The sequence below is a fragment of the Arachis ipaensis genome, chromosome B5 (genome assembly GCF_059453495.1).
Source record: "Arachis ipaensis isolate K30076 ecotype BB chromosome B5, ASM5945349v1, whole genome shotgun sequence".
Taxonomy (NCBI): domain Eukaryota; kingdom Viridiplantae; phylum Streptophyta; class Magnoliopsida; order Fabales; family Fabaceae; genus Arachis; species Arachis ipaensis.
Window position 1 is genome coordinate 78,586,644 of NC_142440.1, and position 25,015 is coordinate 78,611,658.

The 25,015-nt window shown below is 38.2% G+C and overlaps 2 non-coding genes across 2 annotated transcripts; one reads left to right on the forward strand and one right to left on the reverse strand.

The window, feature by feature from the left end:
- The first annotated feature begins 705 nt into the window (after positions 1–705).
- On the forward strand, positions 706–813 carry LOC148564707 (small nucleolar RNA R71). The gene has a single exon (XR_015884389.1). It is a non-coding gene; the product is annotated as a small nucleolar RNA R71 (small nucleolar RNA).
- Positions 814–14,641: 13,828 nt separating this feature from the next.
- LOC148564708 (small nucleolar RNA R71) lies at positions 14,642–14,749 on the reverse strand. The gene has a single exon (XR_015883898.1). It is a non-coding gene; the product is annotated as a small nucleolar RNA R71 (small nucleolar RNA).
- Between the last annotated feature and the right edge of the window lie 10,266 nt (positions 14,750–25,015).

The following is a 25,015-nucleotide window of genomic DNA, read 5'->3' on the forward strand; positions in this document are numbered from 1 at the left end:
GCTAGGAGGGAGTTCAGTAATTTTCTTACTCAGCTGACCCAATTGTGCCTCCAAATTTATAATGGAGGACCTTGTTTCAGTCATGAAACTTTGAGTGGTTTTGATTATATCAGAGACAATGGTTGTTAAGTCAGAGGGGCTCTGCTTAGAATTCTCTGTCTGTTGCTGAGAAGATGATGGAAAAGGCTTGCCATTGCTAAACCTGTTTCTTCCACCATTGTTGTTGTTGAAATCTTGTTGAGGTCTCTGTTGATCCTTCCATGAGAGATTTAGATGATTTCTCCATGAAGGATTATAGGTGTTTCCATAGGGTTCTCCCATGTAATTTACCTCTTCCATTGCTGGGTTCTCAGGATCATAAGCTTCTTCTTCAGAGGAAGCTTCCTTAGTACTGCCTGTTGCTGCTTGCATTCCAGACAGACTCTGAGAAATCATATTGACTTGCTGAGTCAATATTTTATTCTGAGCCAATATGGTATTCAGAGTATCAATTTCAAGAACTCATTTCTTCTGCTTTGTCCCATTATTCACCGGATTCCTTTCAGAAGTGTACATGAATTGGTTATTTGCAATCATTTCAATGAGTTCCTGAGCTTCTGCAGGCGTCTTCTTCAGATGAAGAGATCCTCCAGCAGAGCTATCCAATGACATCTTGGATAGTTCAGACAGACCATCATAGAAAATTCCTATAATGCTCCATTCAGAAAGCATGTCAGAAGGACATCTTCTGATTAATTTCTTGTATCTTTCCCAAGCTTCATAGAGGGATTCACCTTCCTTCTATCTGAAGGTTTGGACTTCCACTCTAAGCTTGCTCAATTTTTGAGGTGGAAAGAACTTTGCCAAGAAGGCATTGACTAGCTTTTCCCAAGAGTTCAGGCTTTTCTTAGGTTGTGAATCCAACCATGTTCTAGCTCTGTCTCTTACAGCAAAAGGCAAAAGCATAAGTCAGTAGACTTCAGGGTCAACCCCATTGGTCTTGACAGTGTCACAGATTTGCAAGAATTCAGCTAAGAACTGATGAGGATCTTCCAATGGAAGTCCATGAAACTTGCAATTCTGTTGCATTAGAGAAACTAATTGAGGCTTAAGCTCAAAGTTGTTTGCTCCAATGGCAGGGATTGAGATGCTTTTCCCATAGAAGTCGGGAGTAGGTGCAGTAAAGTCACCAATCACCTTCCTTGCATTGTTGGCATTGTTGTTTTCGGCTGCCATGGTTTCTTCTTCCTTGAAAAGCTCTGTTAGGCCCTCTAAAGAGAATTGTTCTTTAGCTTCTCTTAGCTTTTTCTTCAAGGTCCTTTCAGGTTCAGGATCAGCTTGAACAAGTGTGCCTTTATCTTTGTTCCTGCTCATATAAAAGAGAAGAGAACAAGAAAGTAGGGAATCCTCTGTGTCACAGTATAGAGATTCCTTGAGGTGTCAGAGGAAAAGAAGAATAGAAGGAGGAGGTAGATAGAAGAGAATTCGAACATATAAAGAAGGAGGGAGTTTGAATTGCACTTTGAGGAAGAGTGTTAGTCCTTTAAATTGAAGGATGTGAGAAGAGGGGAAGAATTTTCGAAAGTAAAGTAAAAGATTTTGAAATAATTAAAAGAAATTTTGAAAAATTGATTGATGATTTTCGAAAACTAAAATTGGGAAAGAAATTAAGTGATTTTTGAAAAAGATTTTGAAATTAGAAATAAAAAAGATATGATTGAGAGTTAATTTTGAAAAAGATGTGATTGAGAATGATTGAGAATATATGATTGAAGATCAATTTAAAAAGAGAAAGTTTTAAAATCAAAGTTGATTACTTGACTAACAAGAAATTAAAAGATATGATTCTTAAAATTTAAAATTTGATCCTTTCTTAATAGGCAAGTAACAACTTGAAAATTTTGAAGTAAATCTTTAATTATAACAATGATTTTCAAAAATTAAAAAAAAATGGAAAGAAATTGATTTTGAAGAGATATGATTGAAAATATGTAATTTGAAAAAGATTTGATTTTGAAAAATTATGAAGATTTGAAAAAAATTTGAATTAAAAACAAAATCTTCCCTTTTGTGTCCTTCTGGCGTTAAACGCCCAGAATGGTACCCATTCTGGCTGGCGTTTAACGCCCAAATCTCTACCTTTTTGGGCGTTAAACACCCAGCCAGGTACCCTGGCTGGCGTTTAAAAGCCAGTTTTCCTTCTTCACTGGGCGTTTTCAATGCCCAGCTTTTTCTGTTTGATTCCTCTGCTGAATGTTCTGAATCTTCAATTCTCTGTATTATTGACTTGAAAAGACATAGTTTTAAAAAATATTTTTGAATTTTTGATGATGGGAATCAATAAAAATGCAACTAAGATCAAATAAACAATGCATGTAAGACACCAAACTTAAAAGTTTGTATACTAAGGACTATAACAATGTAAAAATGTATGTAAGAAACAACAAAACATACAAAACAAGAGAATTTGAAGATCAGAGCAATGAAATCATCAAGAACAACTTGAAGATCAATGAAGAACAATATGTATAAATTTTCAAAAATTAGAAGGATAAAGACATGCAATTGACACCAAACTTAAAATTAGATAATACACTCAAACAAGAAACATAAAATATTTTTGGTTTCATGATTTTAAAATATTTTTGTATTTTTTTTCGAAAATTATATAGAAAAGAAAATAAAGAGAATCAAAACTTTTAATAAGAATTCCAAGAATCATGCAATGTTAGTCTAAAGCTTCAGTCTAAAAAGGATTAGACATGTTTGGCCAAGCTTCAGCAGGACATTACATTCAATAGCTAAATTGATGAGAATCAATTATCTTTTGTGATGGTGGGAACATCACCTTGAAACTCTAGAATTCATTCTTAAAATTCTGAAGAAAAGATACCTAATCTAAGCAACAAGATGAACCGTCAGTTGTCCAAACTCGAACAATCCCCGGAAACGGTGCTAAAAACTTGGTATGCGAAATTGTGATCATCAACAATGGCGCCAAAGGACTTGGAGCTCTTAAACGTGAATCACACTTTGTCACAATTCCGCACAACTAACCAGCAAGTGCACTGGGTCGTCCAAGTAATAAACCTTACGTGAGTAAGGGTCGATCCCACGGAGATTGTCGGCTTGAAGCAAGCTATGGTCATCTTGTAAATCTCAGTCAGGCGGATTCAAATGGTTATGGAGTTTAAGGTTATGAAAATAAACATAAAATAAAGATAGAGATACTTATGTAATTCATTGGTGGATTTCAGATAAGCGTATGAAGATGCTTTGTTCCCCTTGAACCTCTGCTTTCCTATTGCCTTCTTCGAATCATTCATACTCCTTCCATGGCAAGATTTATGTTGGGCATCACTGTTGTCAATGGCTACATCCCGTCCTCTCAGTGAAAATGGTCCTGATGCTCTGTCACAACATCGGCTAATCAGCTGTCGGTTCTCGATCATGTCGGAATAGGATCCATTGATCCTTTTGCGTCTGTCACACGCCCCACAATCGCGAGTTTGGAGCTCGTCACAGTCATCCCTTCCCAGATCCTACTCAGAATACCACAGACAAGGTTTAGACGTTCCGGATCTCAGGAATGGCCGCCAATAATTCTAGCCTATACCACGAAGGTTCCAATCTTAGATTAAAAACCCAAGAGATACGCATTCAAGCCATTGCTAGTAGAACAGAGGTGGTTGTCAGGCACATGTTCATAGGTGAGAATGATGATGAGTGTCACGGATCATCACATTCATCAGGTTGAAGAACGAATGAATATCTTAGAGAAGAAATAGACTTGAGTTGAATAGAAAAACAATAGTACTTGTATTAATTCATGAAGAATAGTAGAGCTCCACACCTTAATCTATGGTGTGTAGAAACTCCACCGTTGAGAATACATAAGAACAAGGTCTAGGCATGGCCCTGAGGCCAGCCTCCAAACATGTCTAAGATAGCATAAGACTTATCAAAGATGAAAATACAATAGCAAAAGGTCCTATTTATAGAAAACTAGTAGCCTAGGGTTACAGAAATGAGTAATTAATGCAGAAATCTTCTTCCGGGCCCACTTGGTGTGTGCTTGGGCTGAGCATTGAAGCATCCATGTGTAGAGACTTTTCTTGGAGTTAAACGCCAACTTTTGTGCCAGTTTGGGCGTTTAACTCCAGCTTTTGTGCCAGTTTTGGAGTTAAACGCCAGAATTCTTGAGCTGACTTGGAACGCCTGTTTGGGCCATCAAATCTCGAGCAAAGTATGGACTATTATATATTGCTGGAAAGCCCAGGATGTCTACTTTTAAACACAATTGAGAGCGCGCCAATTGGGCTTTATTAGCTCCAGAAAATCCACTTTGAGTGCAGGGAGGTCAGAATCCAACAGCATCTGCAGTCCTTTTTCAGCCTCTGAATCAGATTTTTGCTCAGGTCCCTCAATTTCAGCCAGAAAATACCTGAAATCACAAAAAAATACACAAACTCGTAGTAAAGTCCAGAAGAGTGATTTTTATTTAAAAACTAATAAAAATATAATAAAAACTAATTAAAATATACTAAAAACATACTAAAAACAATGCCAAAAAGTGTATAAATTATCCGCTCATTAGCCACTAAGAAGAAAAGTCCCAAAGTGAAGCCCACTTGCAAGGAGAAAGGATCAACAAAAAGAGGGAAGAAAAACAAGAACAAAACTAAAAAGGGTTGGAAGAACAAAAAGATTCCAACAGAGGGGCTTTCTAAGGGTGATGAAGTACAATTGATCTATCAACAACTGGGGGCAAGCCAATAAGCTGATGACTACTATACTGTCAGCAAAATACTCTCACTAGAGCATGCCAAAATTGAACATCAAGGAACAAAGAAGAAGCTCACAGTCAGGGGGGATAAGCTGAGACACTACAGTCATCAACCACCATAAAAGAGGGGTCCAATGTCAAGCTAATGACAATAAAGAAGCGCTTGTTGGGAGGCAACTCAACCTGAGGTAGTGTTCTTTTCATAAGCTATTTTAATAAAAAGGTCAATTAGTTTTATCTACATTGCAAGAAGCTAAGTTTGGTATTGCACACCAAAACAATATAAGGGAGAATGAAGGATTCTAAGTTTGGTATTCCACCAAAAACTTCATCATAAAACACACTCTCACTTTCTGCATAATGCTAGCTTCAAACATTTAGATAAACTAATTAACTATTTGCTGTTTCATAGTTTTTAGCTTTATTACCTTTAGCAAGGAAAAAGGATTTCACATATGGTTAATTTGCTGCATGAGAAATATTGGCAAGGAACTAAGTTTGGTGTTCACACACCAAAGTAAGTTCAAAAGCCCACAAATAAGCTTTGCATATTAACCGGATACCTAAAGGGCCTAAAAAGCAAGCAACGTTTGAGGAGTATGCAGGAAAATAGCCAACAAATTAAAGAACATTTGCATTATGACTCAGAATGGGCATAACAGAAGGAAGAATGAAAAGCTGCAACCCAACAGGTTGTATTTACACTTGATCCTTATTGTTATGAAATGTTTTAATTCAGGGATTCCTTTATGTCTATCTAGAATGTTCATTTAGTTGCAAGTGGAAGTACATGCTAAAGAAAGCTATCTGCATAATTTTTGCTAGAATAAGCTATCTGCATAATAATTGTCATCCTTCATTAGCTTGAGTATTTTGTTTTGTTCCCCTTGCTGTTTGAATAAAAGAAAGATGTTTGAATTAGGAAGTAAATATCCAATGTTGCATAAGTTAGAATGAAAGTTAGTGGTGGTATTTGTTGATTTAATGCATGGCTCATAAAATAAATGCTGCATAATGATATGTTATCTGAAGAAGGAACTAGTTTGTTGTTATAAATGCTTGTATCATTAAAAATCCCTTGAGAATGGAATAAAACAGAAAAAAAAAAGAAAGAGAAAAAGCCAAGAGTGGCAAAGAAAACAAATAATAAGGCTAGGCACCAATAGCTCGGACCCTAGGACACATGCCTGTGGTGTTTTTGTGCTAGGATATGCTTGGACAAGTAAGTTCTAAGGAGTATTTCAAAACTTGGCCACTTAGATCAACTGATTTGGGATTGCCAACTGAAAGTCCACAATAAAGAGCAACCTAGCTACAAAACACTTAGTTATCCAAAGAGATGCTGGGCATCAATGATCCTAGGAAGAAAAGGGTGAGCCATGTGTCTGTGGTGAAGGAATGTTGAGCAAAGTTAAGCCAAAGGCTGCTGCAACATTTGCCACCAAGCCTTCAAAGAACAATAAGCTCTTTGAGCAAAACAAAGAAGGAAAAATTAGCAAGGTAACAAGCAAAAGTAGAGCCTTATAGCAGCAAACTTAGTGATCCTTTGAGGAAGCACCTCTTATGTAACAGCAAGCAATAAATGAGCCATCATTGTCTACATAAAAATCCCATGAACCAAGTTTAACTCTATGCCTAATAAGGATATGCACACTTCTCTGGTTCATTTCATTTACTCTTATGTTTGATGCTTGCTTGGGGACAAGCAAGGTTTAAGTTTGGTGTTGTGATGACAAGTCATCTTATACTAGTTTTTCAAACATTTTTCACTTGTTTCATTAGTTTTTATGCACTTTCTTGCATTGTAAGTTAGCAATTTGGAGTGGAATTGCATGGTTTCTTTGAATCAATCAACCACCCTTTAATTGACACAAAATCATGAGGTTTAAGCTAAAATTAATTGGTTTTAAATGAATTTTAAGCTTTGTGAATTTTGTGATACTTTGATTGGTTGTTTTGATTAATTGTAGGTGAAGAAAAGAAAAAAAATAAGAAAAGCGTGGCCAAAGGGAGAGAAGTGTGGCCCAAAGGAAGAAAAGCGTGGCTCAAAACAAGGAGCAAGAGCACAAAGCTCTTGCCAAGAGCTTAGAGCTCTTGTGGAGAGCTTTACTTCAACAAATCAAAGGCCAAGCTCTTACCAAGAGCCTAGAGCTCTTGCCAAGAGCCTAGAGCTCTTGCCAAGAGCTTAACCAAGCGCACAAGGAAGGAGGAAGCAAGGCAAATCCAAGACAAAGCTCTTGCCAAGAGCTTTCTCCAAGAGATTTTTTGGGCTTCTTCAAGGAAAAATCAAGAGAAAAAGAGCTCAACAATGCACTCACCAAGGCTTGAACCCAAGACCAAGGGGGAAGGGGGGTAGCGCTACCTCACAAGGAAAACAAGCCAAAATTGGCTTGTTTTCACTCCATGGGGTTCGAACCAAGTCCCTCAAGGAAGCAAGACTTTGGGCGCTACTCTTGTGCCATGAAAAATGGGCAGCTCTTGCACTCCCCAAGGATCGAACCGAGCACCTCAAGGAAGGGAGACACTAGGCGCTACTTGGTTGCAAAGGAAAATAGCCAGTAAGTGCTTCACCCAAGGCTTGAACCAGGGACCTCAAGGACAGCCAAAGCTCTTGCCAAGAGCTCAAAGCTCTTGTAAATAGCTTTATTCTCTTGTCACAAGGAGGGAATGTGTGCACACTTTGGCAAGGAAGGGAACCAAAGCTCTTGGCCAAAGCTCTTGCCAAGAGCCGAGCTTTCTCCTGGGAGGTGCACCATGGGCCAAAAATTCATCAAAAATTCAAATTAATTCATTTCTTCACCAAATTTTAGAGCCCACCCAAATTCTTAGATCCAAATTAGGAAGTGTATAAATAGGTTTTATTTTGATTTAGAAAGGACCTTTTTCTTCTTTGAGTATTTTCACTTGTAATTTTTAGAGTTTTTCTTTAACTTTGGATCTCTGAGTTCTATTTGGGGAATTAGGAAGGAGAATTGATCTCTCTTCTTCCTTGTTCTTGCTTCTACATTTTTTACTCTTTGTTTTGGATCTTGGGTGGAGAATTGAAGAAATTCTGTTTCAATCTCTCCTTGGGATCCCTCTCTGTTTAATTGTTTGCATAATTCAAGAAATTGTGCTTTTGGATTTGAATTCTATTTATTATTTTCTTCTCTACTTCTCCTGCAATTTACTTTTCCACTTCTCTTGCAATTATTCTTGGTTGGATCAAGGAAGGATTGAGATCTAGACTTGTTCTCTAGTCTCTTCTAACCCTGAGATCTTTGACTTCTCTTGAACCATTGCAATTGAGCCACATTTTGCTATCTGTTTGGATTTTCAAGCAATTGTTCTCTTCTGTTTAGATCTGTTGCAATTTTATTTCATATTCCACTTATTTGTTTAATGTCATTTTAATTTCTCTTGTTTAATTTCTGCAATCTCAACTCCCAAATCCTTTTATAATTCAAGCAATTTACATTTCTTGCACTTTAAGCTTCAGTCATTTACATTTCTTGCAATCTAAGTTTCTGCAATTTATATTACTTGCACTTTAAGATTCAGCTTCTTTACTTCCTTTGCTCTTTAATTTACTGCAATTCTTCCCTTTCCCTTTACAATTCAAGCAATTTAGCTTCTGTCAGTTACAAACCACTCAAATCAACTCTTGTTCGCTTGACTAAATCAACCACTAAACTAAAATTACTCAATCCTTCAATCCCTGTGGGATTGACCTCACTCACGTGAGTTATTATTACTTGATGCGACCCGGTACACTTGCCGGTGAGTTTTGTGTTGGATCGTTTTCCACACGTCAAGCGCGCAAAATGAAGAAATCGCAGTGACGCGAACGCGTGCCTAACGCAAACGCGTGGAGTGGAGTCTGCACAAATGACGCGAACGCGTGGACGATGCGAACGAATGACAAGGAAAATCGCTGAATGACGTGATCGCGTGGACGACGCGTACGCGTGACCTACGCAATTTGCAGAAATTGCAAAATACGCTGGAGACAATTTCGGGCCGCGTTTTAACCCAGTTGTCAGCCCAGAAACACAGACTAAAGCTAGGGAACATGCAGAGACTCAACACGCATCCACACACATTCAGATACATTAATATTAGGATTACTTTTAGTTTTTGATCTGAATCTAGATTAGTTTTTACATTGATAGTTTATGCTTTTGCTTTGGATTTTGGATGCTGAAGAGTCATTACCTCCGTTGAAGACACTACTTTAGTTTGTTTCCTTATTCCTTTACTCTTTTCATGTTGATCGTTGACCCTATTCAATTAAGTATGTTGCATTTTGAATTTATTACTATATAGAGTTACTTTTATTTTTTTATTAATTTTAAATCTCTGTTGTATTTCATTTAATTATATCTTCTTATATTTTTATGAGTATTAATTCCATGTCAATGGAGTAGATTTTCTACTTGACATGGGGGTTGATTAAGAGGAGACACTTGAGTTAGAGTGCTCAAGTGCTTAGTTAAATTGGACGTTGTTGGCTAATCCTGTACCTACTAACGCTAGACCTTCCCAAGGGAGAGTACTAGGATTTGCGGGTAAGAGTTAGCTCAATCACTTGACTTTCCTTTATTTAGTAAGGGTTAACTAAGTGAAAACAACAACCTCTTTACACTACACTTGAGAAGATTTCAACAAGGATAGAACTTCCAATTAATCATTCCCCCAGTCAAGGCTTTTTATTTAGAATATCAATAATTGTTCTTAGTTTATTTTTATTGCTTTATTTTACAATTATTCTTACTCATTATCAAAACTCAACTTTTCTGGAAAACTTCTAGTTAATAAAATAGCACGCTTTCTTGCAACTCGTTGGGAGACAACCTAAGACTCATACTCCCGGTATTTTTAATTCTAAAATTTGTGACAACCCTTTTTAAATTGAGAAGACGGATCTTAGCTGGTTGAGAACTGTACTTGCAACGCATCTCGTTTATTAATTTCTTAACTGGTCAATTTCTGCCACCATCAATTTTTGGCGCCGTTGTCGGGGAGTTACAATAGTGTGCTAGATTATTAATTAGTGTACATATTTTATTTTATTTGCATATTTTATTTTTATTTCTGTTACCTTGAGCTATATGTCTTTCTCATTGAATGAAGCGTTCACTGCCTGATCTGAGCTTAGCCGCTTTTGATCCTGAAATTGAAAGAACTCTTTCATGTATTAGGCGAGCTCGATGTCGGTTAGCCTCTGAGGGTGGTGAAGTGATTGTTATCGATTCACCAGTCTTATCTGAGGGCGAATCTGAACCGCCATCTGAGAGCGAGACAAGCTCCTTTACTACTGATCCAGTTGATTCACATGCAGGTAACATGGCAGAACCTAGGAGAATTACTCTCCAGGAAGCTGGAGCCGCAGATTTTACACTGCAACCTTATCAAGTGCATAATCCAAATCTGGCTGCAGATTTTTAATTGAAGACTGCACTAATCAACTTGATGCCCAAGTTTCATGGCTTACCTGCTCAAGAGGCTATTAAGCACCTTAGGGATTTCCAGATAGCCTGTTCTACTGTTAGGCATAATGGTGCAGATGAAACTTCTATTCTGTTAACTGCCTTCCCATTTTCTCTTGAGGGAAAGGCAAGGGAGTGGTACTACTCCCAACCTGAAGTGACTATTACCAACTGGGATACACTCAGGAGAGAATTTTTGGAAAAATACTTTCCAGCTGAAGTCACAGATAGACTGAGGAAAGAGATCTCCTGCATTGTTCAAGGAGACTCAGAGACTCTCTATGAATACTGGGAGCATTTTAAGAACCTTCTAGATGCATGCTGATGAACGGATAATTTATACACTTTTTGGCATTGTTTTTATATAGTTTTTAGTATGATTTACTTAGTTTTTAATATATTTTTATTAGTTTTTAAATAAAAATCACATTTCTGGACTTTACTATGAGTTTATGTATTTTTTGTGATTTCAGGTAATTTCTGGCTGAAATTGAGAGACTTGAGCAAAAATCTGATTCAGAGGCTGAAGAAGGACTACAGATGCTGTTGGATTCTGACCTCCCTGCACTCAAAGTGGATTTTCTGGAGCTACAGAAACCCAAATGGCGCGCTCTCAATTGCGTTGAAAGGTAAACATCCAGGGCTTTCTAGCAATATATAATAGTCTATACTTTGCCCAAGTTTAGATGACGCAAACTGGCGTTTAACGCCAGCTTTCTGCCCTATTCTGGCGTTAAACGCCAGAAACAAGTTGCAAAGCAGAGTTAAACGCCAGAAACAAGTTACAAACTGGCGTTCAACTCCAAGGAAGACCTCTACATGTGAAAGCTTCAGCGCTCAGCCCAAGCACACACCAAGTGGGCCCGGAAGTAGATTTCTGCATCATTTACTCATTTCTGTAAACCCTAGTAACTAGTTTAGTATAAATAGGACTTTTTACTATTGTATTTACATCTCTGGTTAGTCTTTGACTAATTTTATGTTCTGATATCACGTTTAGGGGGCTGGCCATTCGGCCATGCCTGGACCTTGTTCTTATGTATTTTCAACGGTGGAGTTTCTACACACCATAGATTAAGGTGTGGAGCTCTGCTGTTCCTCATGAATTAATGCAAAGTACTATTGTTTTTCTATTCAACTCAAGCCAATTTCTTCTCTAAGATATTCATTCGCGCACAAGAACATGATGAATGTGATGATTATGTGACGCTCATCACCATTCTCACTTTTGAACGCTGCCTGACAAACACTCCCGTTCTACATGAAAACAAGCTTGAATGCATGTCTCTTAGCCTCCTGATCTACGATCAGAGTCTTCGTGGTATAGGCTAGAATTATTGGCAGCCATTCTTGAGATCTGGAAAGTCTAAACCTTGTCCGTGGTATTCTGAGTAGGATCTGGGAAGGGATGGCTGTGACGAGCTTTAAAATTGCAATTGCTAGGCGTAGTGATAGAGGCAAAAGGATTACTGGATCCTATTCTAGCATGATCGAGAACCGACAGATGATTAGTCGTGCGGTGACAGCGCATTTGGACCATTTTCACTGAGACGATAGGATGTAGCCATTGACAACGGTGATGCCCAATATACAGCTTGCCATGGAAAGGAGTATGAATGATTGGATGAAAGCAGTAGGAAAGCCGAGGTTCAGAAGGAATAAAAGCATCTCCGTACACTTATCTGAAATTCTCACCAATGAATTACATAAGTATTTCTATCCCATTTTATATTTTAATTATATTTTAATTATCAAATCTCCATAACCAATTGAATCCGCCTGACTGAGATTTACAAGGTGACCATAGCTTGCTTCAAACCGACAATCTCCGTGGGATCGACCCTTACTCACGTAAGGTTTATTACTTGGACGACCCAGTGCACTTGTTGGTTAGTTGTGCGAAGTTGTGATAAAGAACTAAGATTATGAACGTGCGTATTAAGTTTTTGGCGCCATTACCAAGGAATGAACGATCACGATTTCGTGCACCAAGTTTTTGGTACTGTTGCCCGGGGATTGTTCGAGTTTGGACAACTGACGGTTCAGCTTGTTGCTCAGATTAGGTAATTTTATTTTAATTTTAAGCTTTTTGTTTTTATTATTCTTATTTCCGAAAAATATTTTTTATTAAATTATTCTATGTTCTTCAGAATTTTTAAGAATGATTTCTAGAGTTTCATGATGATCTGTTGAAGTCCGGCTGGCTGTAAAGCCATGTCTAATCCTTTGGACCTAGGTTTCACTTATCCTTAGAGAAGAGCTTCTTTGTCTTTCTCAGCAATTTAGCTGTTGTATGTAATGTTCTGCTGAAGCTTAGCTGGCCATTGGCCATGTCTAGTGTTTTGGACCGGAGCTTTCATTGAAAGCTTGGCTGGCTAGTAAGCCATGTCTAATTCCTGGACTGGAGCTTTAGACTAACATTGCATGATTCCTGGAATTTTCATTAAAAATTTTGAAATCCGTATTTTTCTTTTCCAATTAACTTTCGAAAAAAAAAATTTACAAAATCATAAAAAGCAAAAATATTTTTGTGTTTCTTGTTTGAGTCTTGTGTCAATTTTTAAGTTTGGTGTTAATTGCATCTTTTTAATTTCATTAAAATTTTCGAAAACTCATGCATAATGTTCTTCATGATCTTCAAGTTGTTCTTGATGAATTTCCTTGTTTGATCTTTGCATTTTCTTATTTTGTGTCTTTTCTTGTTTTTCATATGCATTCTCAATTTGTTAGTGTCTAAACATTGAAAATTTCTAAGTTTGGTGTCTTGCATGTGTGTCTTTTCTTAAAAATTTTCAAAAATAAGTTCTTGGTGTTCATCTTGACATTCAAGGTGTTCTTGCATGCATCATATGTTTTGATCTTAAATTCTCATATTTTGCATCATTTTTATGTTTTTCTCTTTCTTCATTAAAATTTCAAAAAAAAAATATCTTTCCCTTATTCTCTCATAAATTTTCGAAAATTTGGTTTGATTTAGTCAAAAAGTTTTTAAATTTAATTATTTCTTATGAGTGAAATCAAATTTTCAATTTAAAAATTCTATCTTATTTAAATCTTTTTCAAAAATCAAATCTTTTTCATTTTTTCTTTCATAATTTCGAAATTTTCAAAATTTATTTTCAAAATTTTTTTCGTATTTCCATTTCATAGTTTCGAATTTATTGCTAACTTTTAATATTTTTATTCAAAAATCTCAAGTTGTTACTTGCCAATTAAGAAAGGTTCATTCTTTAAATTTTAAAATCCTATCTTTTAGTTTCTTGTTAGTCAAGTAATCAACTTTAATTTTCAAAAATCAAATTTGTTTAATTTCCTTTTTAAATCTTTTTCAAATTAAATTTCAATCATATATTTTTTGAAATTAATTTCAAAATCTTTTCTAACTTCTCACCCTTTCAAATTTGATTTTCAAATCTTTTTCAATTAACCACTTAACTTTTTGTTTGATTTTAAAAGTTTACTATTTCAATCATATCTTTTTCAAAACCACTAACTACTTTTCTCTCTCTTATTTTCGAAAATCACTAATCTCTTTTTCAAAAAAATTTCTTTTCATTAACTAATTGTTTTAAATTTTAATTTAATTTTATTTTCCTTCTTAAATTTCGAATTCTAATTAATAGTCAAAATAAAAACAAAAAATAATTTTATTTCATTTTATTTTTAATTTTCGAATTCTTTCTCCTCTCATCTCTTTCTATTTATTTTTCTACTAACACCCCTCTTTCACTCAAAAATTCGAATCCACTCTTCTCCTCTATGTTCGAATTCTTATCTTTTCCTTCTTCTATTCTTCTCTTCTTATACTCATATAAGGAATCTCTATACTGTGACATAGAGAATTCCATATTTTATTTTCTGTTCTCTTCTTTTTCATATGAGTAGGAACAAGGATAAGAACATTCTTGTTGAAGCTGATCCTGAACCTGAAAGGACTCTGAAGAGGAAGCTAAGGGAAGCTAAAGTACAACTCTTTGGAGAAAATCTGACAGAAATTTTCGAAAAAGAAGGAGACATGGCCTAACCCAACAACAATGCAAGGACGATGCTTGGTGACTTCACTGCACCAAATTCCAACTTACATGGAAGAAGCATCTCAATCCCTGCCATTGGAGCAAACAATTTTGAGCTAAAACCTCAATTAGTTTCTCTGATGCAACAGAATTGCAAGTTTCATGGACTTCCATCAGAAGATCCTTTTCAGTTCTTAACTGAATTCTTGCAGATTTGTGATACTGTTAAGACCAATGGGGTTGATCCCGAGGTCTACAGGCTTATGCTTTTCCCGTTTGCTATAAGAGACAGAGCTAGAATATGGTTGGACTCTCAACCTAAAGATAGCCTGAACTCTTGGGATAAGCTGGTCACAGCTTTCTTAGCCAAGTTCTTTCCTCCTCAAAAGCTTAGCAAACTTAGAGTGGATGTTTAAACCTTCAAACAGAAAGAAGGTGAATCCCTCTATGAAGCTTGGGAGAGATACAAGCAACTGACCAAAAAGTATCCTTCTGACATGCTTTCAGAATGGACCATCCTGGATATATTCTATGATGGTCTGTCTGAATTATCAAAGATGTCATTGGACCATTCTGCAGGTGGATCCATTCACCTAAAGAAAATGCCTGCAGAAGCTCAGGAACTCATTGACATGGTTGCAAATAACCAGTTCATGTACACTTCTGAAAGGAATCCTGTGAGTAATGGGATGCCTCAGAGGAAGGGAGTTCTTGAAATTGATACTCTAAATGCCATATTGGCTCAGAACAAAATATTAACTCAGCAAGTCAATATGATTTCTCAGAGTCTGAATGGATTGCAAGCTGCATCCAACAGTACTAAAGAAGCATCTTCTGAAGAAGAAGCTTATGATCCTGAGAACCTTGCAATAGCAGAGGTGAATTACATGGGAGAACCCTATAGAAACAACTATAATCCCTCATGGAGAAATCATCCAAATTTCTCATGGAAGGATCAACAAAAGCCTCAACAAGGCTTTAATAATGGTGGAAGAAACAGGTTTAGCAATAGCAAGCCTTTTCCATCATCCTCTCAGCAACAGACAGAGAATTCTGAGCAGAATCCATCTAGCTTAGCAAATATAGTCTCTGATCTATCTAAGGCCACTCTAAACTTCATGAATGAAATAAGGTCCTCCATTAGAAATTTGGAGGCACAAGTGGGCCAGTTGAGTAAAAGAGTCACTGAAACTCCTCCTAGTACTCTCCCAAGCAATACAGAAGAGAATCTAAAAAGAGATTGCAAGGCCATAACCTTACTTGGTGTGGCCAAACCCAGAGAGGAGGAGAAGGACGTGAATCCTAGTGAGGAAGACCTCCTGGGATGTTCACTGACCAATAAAGAGTTTCCCTTTGAGGAACCCAAGGAATCTGAGGCTCATCTAGAGACCATAGAGATTCTATTGAACCTCCTTTTACCATTCATGAGCTCTGATGACTATTCTTCCTCTAAAGAGGATAAAGACACCATTGACGAGTAGGTTGCTAAATATCTAGGAGCCATCATGAAGTTGAATGCCAGTTTATTTGGTAATGATACTTGGGAGGATGAACCCCCCTTGTTCACCAATGAACTAAGTGCATTGATAAGGCAGACATTGCCTCAGAAGAAATCAGATCCCGGAATGTTCTTCATACCTTGTACCATAGGCACCATGACCTTTGAGAAGGCTCTGTGTGACCTTGGGTCAGGGATAAACCTCATGCCACTCTCTGTAATAGAGAAACTGGGAATCTATGAGGTACAAGCTACAAGAATCTCACTAGAGATGGCAGACAAATCAATAAAACAGGCTTATGGATTAGTAGAGGACTTGTTGGTAAAGGTTGAAGGCCTTTACATCCCTACTAATTTCATAATCCTAGACACTGGGAAGGATGAGGATGAATCCATCATCCTTGGAAGACCCTTCCTAGCCACAGCAAAAGCTGTGATTGATGTGGACAGAGGAGAGTTGGTCCTTCAACTAAATGAGGACTACCTTGTATTTAAGACTCAAGGTTCTCCTTCTGTAACCATAGAGAGGAAGCATGGAAAGCTTCTCTCATTGCAGAGTCAACCAAAGCCCCCACAGTCAAACTCTAAGTTTGGTGTTGGGAGGCCACAACCAAACTCTAAGTTTGGTATTGAACCCCCACATTCAAACTCTAAGTTTGGTGTTGGGAGGTCCCAACAATGCTCTGAACATCTGTGAGGCTCCATGAGAGCTCACTCTCAAGCTATTGACATTAAAGAAGCGCTTGTTGGGAGGCAACCCAATGTTATTTAATTATATCTATTTATTTTCCATTGCTATTTTATGTTTTCTTTAGGTTGATGATCATGTGAAGTCACAAAAACTACTGAAAAATCAAAAACAGAATGAAAAAACAGCATTAAAAATAGCTCACCCTGGAGGAAGAGCTTACTGGCATTTAAACGCCAGTAAGAAGTATCAAACTGGCGTTTAACGCCAGAAAGAAGCATCAAGCTGGCATTAAACGCCAGAAACAAGCACCAGACTGGCGTTTAACGCCAGAACAGAGCATGGAATTGGTGTTAAACGCCAGGAACAAGCAGCAAGCTGGCGTTTAACGCCAAACATGCATTCTAAGGGCGTTTGCACGCCTAAATGGAGCAGGGATGTTAAGTCTTTGACCCCTCTGGATCTGTGGACCCCACAGGATCCCCACCTACCCCACCTCTTCTTCTCTCCTCTTCACACCTTTTCATACCTCTCTTCCCCAAATACCCTTCACCAATCACCTCCATACCTCTTTCCTAAATACCCTTAACCACTCACATCCATCCACTCTTCCCCATAAACCCCACCTACCTCCAAAATTCAAATTCTTTTCCTTCTCAAACCTAATCCTAATGGCTGAAACCTACCCTCTACCCCACCCCTATATAAACCCCTCAACACTACTCCATTTTCACACGTTACAACTACCACTTCTCCCCCTTGGCCGAATACACCTTCTCCCTCCATCTCCTCCATTTTCTTCTTCTTCTACTACTTCCTTTCTTCTTTTGCTCAGGGACGAGCAAACCTATTAAGTTTGGTATGGTAAAAGTATTGCTTTTTGTTTTTCCATAACCATTAACGGCACCTAAGGCCAGAGAAACCTCAAGAAAGAGGAAAGGGAAGGCAATTGCTTCCACCTCTGAGTCATGGGAGATGGAGAGATTCATCTCAAAGGTCCATCAAGACCAGAGATTATCCCTGAGGTCCCTTTTAAACTCTAAAAGAGCGAATATCCAGAGATCCAACAAGAGATTAGAAGAAGAGGATGGGAAGTTCTCTCTAATCCTATTCAACAAGTCGAGATCTTAATGGTTCAAGAGTTCTATGCAAACGCATGGATCACTAGGAACCATGATCAAAGTAGGAACCCGAATCCAAAGAATTGGCTTACAATGGTTCGGAGGAAATACTTAGATTTCAGTCCGGAAAATGTAAGGTTGGCGTTCAACTTGCCAATGATGCAAGAAAATGCACGCTCCTACACTAGAAGGGTCAACTTTGATCAAAGGTTGGACCAAGTACTCATGGACATATGTGTGGAAGGAGCTCAATGGAAAGTTGACTCAATAGGCAAGCCGGTTCAATTGAGAAGACCAGACCTTAAGCCTGTAGCTAGAGGATGGTTGGAGTTCATCCAATGCTCAATTATTCCTACTAGTAACCGGTCTGAAGTTACTGTAGACCGGGCCATCATGATCCATAGTATCATGATTGAGGAGGAAGTGGAAGTTCATGAGATTATACCTTAAGAACTCTACAAGGTGGCTGACAAGTCATCCACTTTGGCAAGGTTAGCCTTTCCTCACCTCATTTGCCACCTCTGCAATTCGGCTGGAATTGACATAGAGGGAGATATCCTCATTGATGAGGACAAGCCCATCACTAAGAAAAGGATGGAGCAAACAAGAGATCATGGACCTCAACAAGAGCATGAGGAAATTCCTCACCATGAAATCCCTGAGATGCCTCAAGGGATGCACTTCCCTCCACAAAACTATTGGGAGCAAATCAACACCTCCCTAGAAGAATTAAGTTCCAACATGGAACAACTAAGGATAGAGAACCAAGAGCATTCCATCCTCCTCCATGAAATTAGAGAAGATCAAAGAGTCATGAGGGAGGAGCAACAAAGGCAAGGAAGAGACATTGAGGAGCTGAAGCACTCCATAAGATCTTCTAGAGGAAGAACTAGCCGCCATCACTAAGGTGCACCCATTCCTTAATCTCCTTGTTCTTATTTTCTTGTTTTTCATTTCCTATGCTTTATGTTTTATTTATGTTTGTGTCTTTACTATATGATCATTAGTGTTTAAATATCTATGTCTTAAAGCTATGAATGTCCTATGAATCCATCACCTCTCTTAAATGAAAAATGCTTTTAATCACAACAGAACAACAAGTACATGATTTCTAATTCATCCTTGAAATAGTTTAATTATTTTGATGTGGTGATAATACTTTTTGTTTTCTGAATGAATGCTTGAACAGTGCATATGTCTTTTGAATTTGTTGTTTATGAATGTTAAAATTGTTGGCTCTTGAAAGAATGATGAAAAAGGAGAAATGTTATTTGATGATCTGAAAAAATCATAAAAATGATTCCTGAAGCAAGAAAAAGCAGTGAATAGAGAAAAGCTTGCGAAAAAAAAAGGCAAAAAAGAAAAAGAAAAAAAAGCAAGCAGAAAAAGTCAATAGCCCATAAAACCAAAAGGCAAGGGTAATAAAAAGGATCCAAGGCTTTGAGCATCAACGGATAGGAGGGCCCAAAGGAATAAAATCCTGGCCTAAGCGGCTAAACCAAGCTGTCCCTAACCATGTGCTTGTGGCGTGAAGGTGTCAAGCCAAAAGCTTGAGACTGAGTGGTTAAAGTCGAGGTCCAAAGTAAAAAAAAAAAAGGAGTGTGCTTAAGAACCCTGGACACCTCTAATTGGGGACTCTAGTAAAGCTGAGTCACAATCTGAAAAGGTTCACCCAATTATGTGTCTGTGGCATTTATGTATCCAGTGGTAATACTGGAAAACAAAGTGCTTAGGGCCACGGCCAAGACTCATAAAGTAGCTGTGTTCAAGAATCAACATACTGAACTACGAGAATCAATAACACTATCTGAATTCTGTGTTCCTATAGATGCCAATCATTCTGAACTTCAAGGGATAAAGTGAGATGCCAAAACTGTTCAGAGGCAAAAAGCTACTAGTCCCGCTCATTTAATTGGAGCTAAGTTTCATTGATATTTGGAATTTATAGTATATTCTCTTCTTTATATCCTATTTGATTTTTAGTTGCTTAGGGACAAGCAACAATTTAAGTTTGGTGTTGTGATGAGCGGATAATTTATACGCTTTTTGGCATTATTTATACATAGTTTTTAGTATGATTTAGTTAGTTTTTAATATATTTTTATTAGTTTTTAAATAAAAATTACATTTCTGGACTTTACTATGAGTTTGTGTATTTTTCTATGATTTCAAGTAATTTCTGGCTGAAATTGAGGGACTTGAGCAAAAATCTGTTTCAGAGGCTAAAGAAGGACTGCAGATGCTGTTGGATTCTGACCTCCCTGCACTCAAAGTGGATTTTCTGGAGCTACAGAAACCCAAATGGCACGCTCTAAATTGCGTTTGAAAGTATACATCCAAGTCTTTCCAGAAATATATAATAGCCTATACTTTGCTCAGGTTTAGACGATGCAAACTAGCATTTAACGCCAGCTTTCTGCCCTATTCTGGCGTTAAACGCCAGAAACTAGTTGCAAAGCAGAGTTAAATGCCAAAAACAAGTTACAAACTGGCGTTCAACTCCAAGGAAGACCTCTACACGTGAAAGCTTCAATGCTCAGCCCAAACACACACCAAGTGGGCTTGGAAGTGGATTTCTTCATCATTTACTCATTTCTGTAATCCCTAGTAACTAGTTTAGTATAAATAGGACTTTTTACTATTGTATTTACATCTATGCTTAGTCTTTGACTAATTTTATGTTCTGAGATCACGTTTAGGGGGCTGGCCATTCGGCCATGCCTGGACCTTGTTCTTATGTATTTTCAACGGTAGAGTTTCTACACACCATAGATTAAGGTGTGGAGCTCTGCTGTTCCTCATGAATTAATGCAAAGTACTATTATTTTTCTATTCAACTCAATCCTATTTCTTCTCTAAGATATTCATTCGCACACAAGAACATGATGAATGTGATGATTATGTGATGCTCATCACCATTCTCACTTATGAACGCGTGCCTGACAAACACTCCCGTTCTACATGAAAGCAAGCTTGAATGCATATCTCTTAGCCTCCTGATCTACGATCAGAGTCTTCGTGGTATAGGCTAGAATTATTGGTGGCCATTCTTGAGATCCGAAAAGTCTAAACCTTGTCTGTGGTATTCCGAGTAGGATCTGGGAAGGGATGGCTGTGACGAGCTTCAAACTCGCAAGTGCTAGGCGTAGTGACAGACACAAAAGGGTTACTGGATCATATTCTAGCATGATCGAGAACCGACAGATGATTAGCCATGCGGTGATAGCGCATTTGGACCATTTTCACTGAGAGGACGGGATGTAGCCATTGACAACGGTGATGCCCAATATACAGCTTGCCATGGAAAGGAGTATGAATGATTGGATGAAAGTAGTAGGAAAGCAGAGGTTCAGAAGGAATAAAAGCTTCTCCATACACTTATCTGAAATTTTCACCAATGAATTACATAAGTATTTCTATCCTATTTTATATTTTAATTATATTTTAATTATCAAATCTCCATAACCAATTGAATTCGCCTAACTGAGATTTACAAGTTGACCATAGCTTGCTTCAAACCGACAATCTCTGTGGGATCAACCCTTACTCACGTAAGGTTTATTACTTGGACGACCCAGTGCACTTGCTGGTTAGTTGTGCGAAGTTGTGACAAAGAACTAAGATTATGAACGTACGTATTAAGTTTTTGGTGCCATTACCAAGGAATGAACGATCACGATTCCATGCACCACATGCCCCTATCACATGATTGACAGACTAGTGTTGATCAGCTACTTCACTCAAGGCATGAACCCCAGGATAAGACTACACTGGATGGTGCTAGTAATGGTTCCCTGAAAAAGTACAGAACCGCAGATGAAGCATGGCAACTGATCAGCGACTTAGCTAAGTCCACCAGGAATCACAAGCAGAGGCGTAGCCACTCAAAAGCTGTTGTAGAGGTTTCCTCTAGCATTGAGACTACTGCTCTTACACAGAGTATATGTGAAATGACCAACCTACTGAAGCAAATGCAGTTAAATCAACAACAAGCACAACAACCTCAGCCTCACCCACCACAACAGAGCCAACAGTTAGTTCCTCAAAGAGTATGCAGGATCTGTGCTGATTATAGTCATTATACTAATGAATGTTCGCAGCTCCAACAGGAAGACAACACTGTGGCAGCTACTCATAACTTCTATGACCGCCCGAATCAAGGATATAATCAACAAGGCGGCAATTACAACCAAGGTGGAACTTATAACCATGGATGGCAAGACAACTCCAACCAAGGTTGGAGAGATAGTTCTAACCATGGTTGGAGGGACAACTATAACAGAGGAGGAAGAGATAACAATGGAAACCAGAGGTGGAATAACAATAACAACAACAGATAGCAGAATCAGAACCAGCCTTACAGAGCACCTCACCTAAGACAATCTCAAGAATTCCAGCACAATCAACAACAGGTTCCTCAGATCACTTATTCCAATTCCTCATCAAATGACGAGATGCTCCGTTCTCTTGCACAAGGACAACAAGACATGCAGACGCAGCTGAATCGTACTTTAAATGGTCTGACTGCTACTTTACAAGCTCTCGTCTCCTGGTTAGATTCGTCACCCAATTCCACCAATCAACCTTAAGCTCCAGTGGAATTCCTTCTCAACCCCTACCTAATCCCAAAGGTGGCATCAATGCCATTACTTTGAGGTCCGGAACCACATTGCAGGGGAGGAACCAAGAGGAGCCAAGCTCACCAGAACACGTCCCAGCTGAGGATGTAGTGGAAGTGGAAGATGCTGAAGAGGAAGAGGACGTACAAAACATAGTAGAAGAAGAAGCAACTCAACCACAGAATGAAACACCAAAGGATGCAGAAGCTGCAAGTAACGCCCTTCCTATCCCATTCCCACAACTTGCAAGGAAGCCCAGAAAGCAGATGGAACTTGACCCCAAAATGGTAGAAATATTAAAAAAGGTTGAGGTAACTGTTCCCCTTTTTGATGTTATTCAGCAGGTACCTAAATATTCAAAGTTTCTAAAAGAATTATGCATACATAAAAATAAAATTAATGAATTAGAAACTATTCCTTTAGGTAGCTCTATATCTGCTTTAATGGGAGGTATACCTGAAAAATGTAGCGATCCAGGTCCATGTATGGTTAACTGTACCATTGGAGGTGTGATATTTTCTGACTGCATGTGTGATTTAGGAGCATGTGCTAGTATAATACCATCATCTATATATGATACTTTGAGGTTCCCTCCCTTAAAAAGGTCGGCAGCTTGTTTTGCGTTAGCAGATAAAAGCATTATTACAGTAGTTGGAATTGTTGAAGACGTATTAGTGAGCATTAAGGGGCTCACATTTCCCATTGACTTCTATATCCTGGAAATTCCCCCTAATGACTCAGGAAGACCATCATCAATCCTTCTTGGAAGACCATTCCTGAAGACTTCAAAATTCAAGCTAGATACATTCTCAGGAACTTACTCCTTTGAGTTAGATGGCAGAGCAGTGAGTTTCAGTTTAAATGAAGCTATGAAGCATCCTCCGGAAGATCATTCTATCTTCCAATGCGACATCATTGATGAAACTATAGCTGAGGTTCACCAAGAAAAAATGGAAGAGAAGTACATGGAGCAAGGTCCAAGTGTGGGGACACTTTCTGAAAACAATGAGAACCCCTTGCCATTATCACCAGCCCCGGATGATCCAGAGCCTAGCTATGAGCAAAAATTAGAATTAAAGCCCCTCCCTCTACACCTCAAGTATGCTTACCTTGAGGATAAGCAGAAGTTCCCAGTTATCATTGCAAGGGAACTCACCTCTCAACAAGAAGAGCAATAGCTCAGTGTGCTGAGAAAACATAAGAAAGCAATTGGATGGAGCTTGGCGGATATAGTAGGCATCAGCCCTCAAGTTTGTGAGCACAGAATATTCTTAGAAGATGGAGCAAAGCCTGTCCGTCAACCTTAAAGAAGATTGAATCCCACCATCTTAGAAGTTGTCAAGAAAGAAATAACCAGACTACTTGAAGCAGATATCATTTACCCGATCTCAGACAGTGAATGGGTCAGTCCAGTACAAGTGGTGCCCAAGAAGTCTGGAGTCACAACAGTAAGAAATGAGCACGGAGAGCTCCTGACAACTAGAGTGTAGAACTCATGGAGAGTTTTCATTGACTATAGGCGTCTCAACCAAGCCACTCGCAAGGATCACTACCCCTTGCATTCATTGATCAAATGCTTGATCGCCTGTCAGGTAAATCCTATTACTACTTTTTAGATGGTTATACAGGCAACTTTCAAATTCATATAGCTCCTGAAGATCAGGAAAAGACTACTTTTACATGTCCTTTTGGAACGTATGCTTATAAGAGAATGCCCTTTGGCTTATGCAATGCACCAGCTACTTTCCAAAGATGCATGATGAGTCTTTTTTCTGATCTCATTGAGAACTGTATGGAGGTTTTCATGGATGATTTTAGCGTATATGGTGATTCATTTATCCTTTGCTTGGATAGTTTATCTAGAGTATTAGACAGATGTGTTAGTACCAACCTTGTATTAAATTTTGAGAAATGTTACTTTATGGTAAAACAGGGAATCGTACTAGGACATGTTGTATCTAATACTGGCATTTCTGTAGATCCAGCAAAGGTGGATGTTATTTCTAGTTTACCTTACCCCTCCTCCGTGAGGGAAGGCTGTTTGTTCCTTGGCCATGCAGGTTTTTACAGGAGATTCATTAAGGACTTCAGTAAGGTAGCATTGCCTTTATCCATATTGCTGCAGAAAGATATAGAGTTCGAGTTCAGTGAGGATTGTATGCAAGTGTTTGACAAGCTGAAGATCGCCCTGACTCAAGCTCCAATTGTGAGAGGATCAGACTGGAGCCAGCCATTTGAAATTATGTGTGATGCTTCCAACCATGCAGTAGGAGCGGCACTGGCTCAGTGCAAAGGTAAGGACTCTTTTGTAATTGCTTATGCATCGAAGACTTTAGATGCTGCTCAATCTAATTATACTACTACTGAAAAAGAGCTTCTAGCTATTATTTTTGCTCTGGATAAATTTTGAGCCTATTTACTTGGTACTAAGGTAGTAGTGTACTTAGACCATGCAGCTCTAAAATATTTATTAGCTAAAAAGGAGTCTAAACCAAGGCTAATACGTTGGATACTGCTGCTGCAAGAATTTGATTTAGAAATTAAAGATAGGAGTGGTAACCAGAATTTAGTGGCAGACCACTTGAGTCACCTTGAGCACATTAAAGATGACTCCACTCCAATAAATGATAATTTCCTATTTGATAGCTTACATGCAGTATCTGAAGTAGTTCCTTGGTATGCACCTGTAGCTAATTATCTAGTTAGCCACACTTTTCCTCCAAATTTTACTAAGTATCAAAGAGACAAGCTAAAAAGCGAGTCCAAATATTATATATGGGATGATCCATATTTATGGAGGTGTGGTGATGACCAGATAATTAGACTGTGTGTGCCTTAATCAG